Below are 5,846 nucleotides of genomic sequence, written 5' to 3' on the forward strand. Positions count from 1 at the left end.
CCGTCATTATCTTTATCCTCTTTCTCTCCTTGTGGGAAATGAGGTTGCATAGAGCTCAAAGGATTCTTGATGGAGCACCTTTTAGGAGTTCCGTTTTGGGGTGGTGCATGTTGATAAAAATGCTGACATTGTACAAGGGAGCGTTTTTAAGTTAGAGCTCTGACAGTGATTATTAAAACCTGCAGCATAGGCACAGAAGAAAAAGGCTTGGAAATAGGCAAACTATACCACTGTTGCCACCAAGACAAAGTGAAAGTCTGATGTATAGATTCCGAGTTTCAAGTGGCTTCATTTTACACTGAGTGACTCTGAGGGACAGTCCTGGCTCAGCCCTGTCGTCTTCATGTGTTTATGAAGAGTACCCGCTTCACACTTCAAAGGGCTCAGGTGTGCGGGGTCAATTATACGGTCACCCCAGCTATAAGACCTTTCTTTCCTAAGACTCGAAACAAACATCAGGGAAAGTGTGGCCGTTAGTCTCCAGGTGTACACATCAGAACTACCCACGTTGCATTGCTTTTAAAAATATTTATTCAAGTCTACTTACACATTGCTTTTTAAAATACTTATTTACTCGTTTTTCTTTCTAATATGAAAAACTACCTCCAGGGTTTCTTTTTTATGTGGAGTTACTATTGCTTGTTAGTTTTTATTTTGTTTTCTTTTTTTTTTTTAATTGCAGAATAATTGAGGCAGCTGAAAGGTAAGGTCGTTTGAAATGTAGATTGATAACTTTGCTAATGAAAATGTACACGTTTGGAATTTTACACACTATGGAGCCCACTGAAATGACAACAGACAAATTCACTTAAAGACTTCATCTTAAAAACCCAGCATTCCACTTCATGTTGTCATTCTCAATTAAGAGAACATTATCTTGTTTTTCTCTATCATTTACCTTTTCTTTTCCTTCCCCAATTTTATTTTTGTTTTTACTATGTGCATACTTCTTTCTCTCCCTTTCTCCCCAGTAACCTCATTCCAGCTTCTTGCTTTGAAGCAAGCGTGTCTGGGGATTCATGGGGTGGCCATCTAAGTGACTTAAGAGTAGGGATTCTATAAGGGTGAGTGTCAAACACTAAGGAAAATTCTGCTGCTGGCTTCTTATGACATTAGCTTGTTATTAAGCATGTATCCATATTATAGTGTATGACAACTGCCCCCATAACGTTCATTTATTATCCGTCACTAAATGCTGTTTGTTTATATCAGTCACTAATTTGATGTGAGGGATGGATTTCTCCAGGGGCAAGAAACCAGAGCCTGCAGTAGCCCTGGGGCTGACAAAGCCCAGGCCACTGAGAGATGGCCTCCCAAAGAAAGTCTTCCTCCGTTTGAAACTCACGGAGCTGAGATGTAGAGACCTTTAGAGCCCAGAAGCAATAATCCATCAGGAATCCCAGCTCCAGAAGGCCAGATAAATGCTCCCCCGTGTTTCATTCAAGTGTGAGGAGGGCATCTCGGAAACCTCAAACCCCACTGATACCTCTGCTTTTTCTGGTCCCTGTTTCTTTTCCTTTATCCCTTTATTGTTTACCACCTCTGATCTTCCCTCTCAGTCCTTCTCCTCCCTGCCTGTTGGCCTCTGCTCTCTCCTTATCACTTCTTCCTTAGATCAACCTTTAGATACAAAATGGAAATAACAACCGGATTCCTTTTCTTGGAGAAATCACTAACCTTTCTATTTGATTGTCCTGAGAGCAGAAACTTGTCTCTCTAGAGAAACGAATATAGAACAGGAGACAAGAATTGGTATAGACCCAACACTGTTTTTGAGTTGTGGTAGCAAACATAAACTTAGAAGTGAGAACTTAAAAGGCTTTGGGGGTATTTTCACATTAAAGGGTTATATTGTGTTTATCAAGTGTCACTGTGTAGAGTGAAATGTAATCCATTTCACCAGTAGGTTCCTATATTTCTTTTCTCCCTACCGCCTGGTTTTTAATACTTGAAACCACTGTGGAAAGCTCTCAGAATTGTTTTAAAGAAAGTTATTCTTGTATCAGAATTAGGAAGGATTGGTAAGATTATTAACTCTTGTCCAAGATCTAGAACAGGGATGAACAGTTGTTTTGGTAGCAAACATTTGTTTAGCCTCTTGTAGGAATTCCGCATTACTTAAATGAATAGGCTCATTAATGAGCAAAGACGGGCCAGTGGTCAAAACAGCTGCACCCTCTACCTCTCTGATCTGGAAAACAAAGAATTCCATTTTGGGGTGTTAAATAATAGACTTTAATCTGGAGTTTGGACATAACTTGATTTTGATAGTCATTTAGAGTTCTATTCACCCAAACCATATTTTCTTATCCTTTCTTCCTACAATTATTGGGGTCAAAAAGCCATAATTTTTTTTTTTCAAAATACCATAAAAGTATAAAGGAACTTAATGACCATGCACTTACAGAAGCTACTCGGAGGTATAACCATGAAGTGAATTCTTATTGGAGTGGAGGCCACATGTGTTCTATTATACATCCTCCGACAAAAATGGAGACATGAGAGGATAAGAAAACGGCAGGTAACATGCAACGAGCACATTGAGCAGGTGCCAGGCTGTGTGAGAAGTGCTTTCTGAACCTTGTGTAATTTAATCCTCACAATAATCTTAACGTCGTTGGGACTGTGTGTTAGCCCCATTTCACAGGTGGAGAAACTAGCACAATGCATCTGGGTAACTTGTTCAGGATCACAAAGCCAGAAAGTGACAGAATTTTGAATCCGAGAAAACTCGCCTCTGGAGCCTGCCCTTTTAGCCACTATGGCCTCCGGCCTGCTGAGGATGGTCCATATAGCCTAGAGACCCCTTTACCATGAAGACTGTATGAAGTCCTAGCACATGTACTAAGATCTCAACAAATGCAGAGAATGTTTCCTTCTTCAATACTGAGATGAAAAGACCCCGAGAGTTATGTAATATAAGAAAGTATCCTTTTATGGTTACCAAGGAGACAGCTCTTACAGCCTTACCTGTTACATCTTCAAAGGATTGCTCACCTGAGCTGTAAAAAGGGGCTCACACACACCAGAAGATTTCACTAATGCTCCCCCTGCCCTAACTTCTGGGCTTTGGGGAAATTAAAAAAGTGGCCTCGGGTAAACGAAGCACTAAATGTTCAACAAAATAATTACTATGGACAAAAGTGTGTGTTTACGTTGGGAGTGAGGTTGTCAGAAGAATTTATGGCCTAAGTTGTTTTTCTAGAACTGACGTGGTAGTTGGACTTTTGTGGCTCTGTCCGCGTTCATCTGAATCCACTTAACCTCAGGTGCGTTTGTGGCTATGCCTACAAGGTCGGCTCCCTGGCTTGAGGGGAGGCGGAACCTGTGTCCTCAGCAGCCTGTGGTGGCTGAGGTGTAACCAGCCATAGTCCAAAGTGTCATCGTCACTCAGTGGCTCCCGTTGGCAGCTCCTGCTCTGTGTTCTGTCATTGCCCCAGCTGTAAGAATGTTCACCTTCCCCGTGTGGATGCCTGGATGATTGCACGTCTCAAACCCAACTCAGAGGGGTAACAACTTCATCAGCCTCCTAGCCCCACAGCCCCTTCTCTCGAGTTCTGCTTTGGCTATTGGCGTGAGAGCCCTCGCCTCACACACCTTTCCAGGTGCTGCGATTAGCAAGTGGCCTCAAGGAAAGGAACCTGCTGATGCTGATGTAGACACAAGTTTCGGAATTATTCAGAAGTGGGTTGGAACAATTCCTTTATTCCAGAGTTTTCTGATGTGTATTAATAGTGGAAAAACTTCCATGTTCAAGGGAGTTTGGAATATACTGGGTTAAAAGAGTTGAACAGTTTTCTGCAAAATTCTCAGAGCCCTTAACGTGATGATGGGGACTGTGAATGTGTAATAGAGGACCCAGCATCTCCCAAACTGACTTCACCACAGGTTCCCTCTTTGGCAGACATATTCTGGAATCAGTGTGCCATAGTGGGTGGTAACATAGGGAGTGGACCCTGACCGCTAAATCCAGCTCTGCAACTCCCTGTGGCCTTGAACAAGGTACTTAACCTGTGATGAGTCTCCTCATCTGCAAAATAGAGATTGTGATGATGATGATGATAATACCCCCTTCATAGGGTTGTGGGTAGTAAATGACCATATACATCCGTCTGTCTCCCTAAGTGTAATAAGTGTTAGCTATTGTTATCACTACTCAGCCCTCCATTTACTAATAATATAGGTCCCATGTAGATGTCAAGTGTAAATTTCAGAAGTTAGAGAAAATTCCTTGTGACCTTCATATAATAAAAGGAACATCTGAAGTAGGGAATCGTGTAGAGGCTTTGGATTTGGGGGAAACTCGGTAGAGTTTCCAGTTTAAATCGTCTGTCTAGTCAGTCTGGCCAGTTGTAATCCAGTGAGAATGCTGACTTTGAGTATCTGAAGGTAAAATAAAAGAAAAAGGGAAAAGTGAACAGTGGCAAGAATTCTTCTCCTAGTCATCTAATTTGGACTAGGTTGAAAAAGAAAATGCCAAGTTCTGTGTAACGTATACCAGTAGACATCAAACACTTAAAATCCCAGCTTCCTGGGTGTAAGCTATGGAAAGAATGAAGCTGGTGGCTGATGTGTGTGTGTGTGTAGCTGGGGAAGAAAAGGCTTAGGCAGCAAATTAAGAAGGTAGCCATTCATTCAAACAGTAAAACAAATACTGGTTCTCTGGGTTAAAAAGATGGAGCTCTGTTTTGAGCAGTTCACATTCAAATGGAGGATTAGAGTGTAAACAACCAACTATAATAAGCTTTAAGATAGAGGTACTAGCATACATAGTGTTAGGGAATGGCAGAAAATAACTCCACTAAAAAGATAGGAGGTGAATTGTAGAGGGGAAGGCCTGGCCCATAGGAAACTGATGCTCGCGCGCGCGCGTGTGTGTATGTGTGTGTGTGCGCGCGCACAGTTCAGGAGGGGAGACTTGCATTCTAGAGCAGGACATTCAACCTGGGAGGCTGCGCGTGAGCCCCACTAAATCCAAACGGGAGGCTTGATAGCTTGTCCTTCAACAGACGGGTCCAAAATGACTCTATAAAGGAAATGCCGTAAATCACCGCTGTCAGGGCGCACACTCCACCGCCCGGCTCCGTCCCCACGGCCGCCCTCGGGTCCACACCCCCCTCAACGGCTCGGGGGCGAGCTCGCGGTCTGAGCAGCGAGAGGACTTCTGCCTCTAATCCCAGCACGTCACTTTGTTGGAGGCAAGCACGTGGTTCAGAGGGAACTTATAAATCTCTCCTCCCAGGCAAGATCGTGATGTTATCTGCTGGCAGCAGGAGGTTCGCTCCGAGGGGAGCTCCGGAAGCTCCCAGCGAGCGAGCGAGCGAGCGAGCGAGACAGACAGACAGAGAGACAGAGCAGAGAGACAGAGCAGAGCGCCAGGGAAGGGGCTGGGGAACGGCATGGACGCGCCTAGCGTAACGGTCTAGGGAGCCGCTCAGCATCAAGCCGCGGGGCTGCCCGGCTGCAGAGGGGAGACCGACAGGGAGGGTCTGCTTCAGGGCGCCAAGTGCCGACCTACCCCAAGCGAGAGAGTCCAAGTGGGGCAGAGACCAGGCGAGGGGGGAGAGGGTAACCGTCCGAGGAAAGCCCTTCGCACGCCCCCGCCCCCGTAGGAATAAAGCGCCCCCGCCCGCGCTCCCGGGGGGCGAGAGCCACGGCGGCGGCCGCCGCTCGTCTGTTGCCGGGTTGGCGTTCGGAGCGAGAGCAGCAGCAGGAGGAGCAGAAGGAGGGCGCTGGAGGCCGGACGCGTCTGCCAGCGGCAGCGGCGGCGGCGGCGGCAGCGACGTGGAGTGACCGGGCGGGTCGGCGCGCGCGGCTCCCGGAGCGGGATCCTCGCCGGCGCGGCA

This window comes from Hipposideros armiger, unplaced genomic scaffold (assembly GCF_001890085.2).
Source record: "Hipposideros armiger isolate ML-2016 unplaced genomic scaffold, ASM189008v1 scaffold_45, whole genome shotgun sequence".
Classification (NCBI taxonomy): Eukaryota; Metazoa; Chordata; class Mammalia; order Chiroptera; family Hipposideridae; genus Hipposideros; species Hipposideros armiger.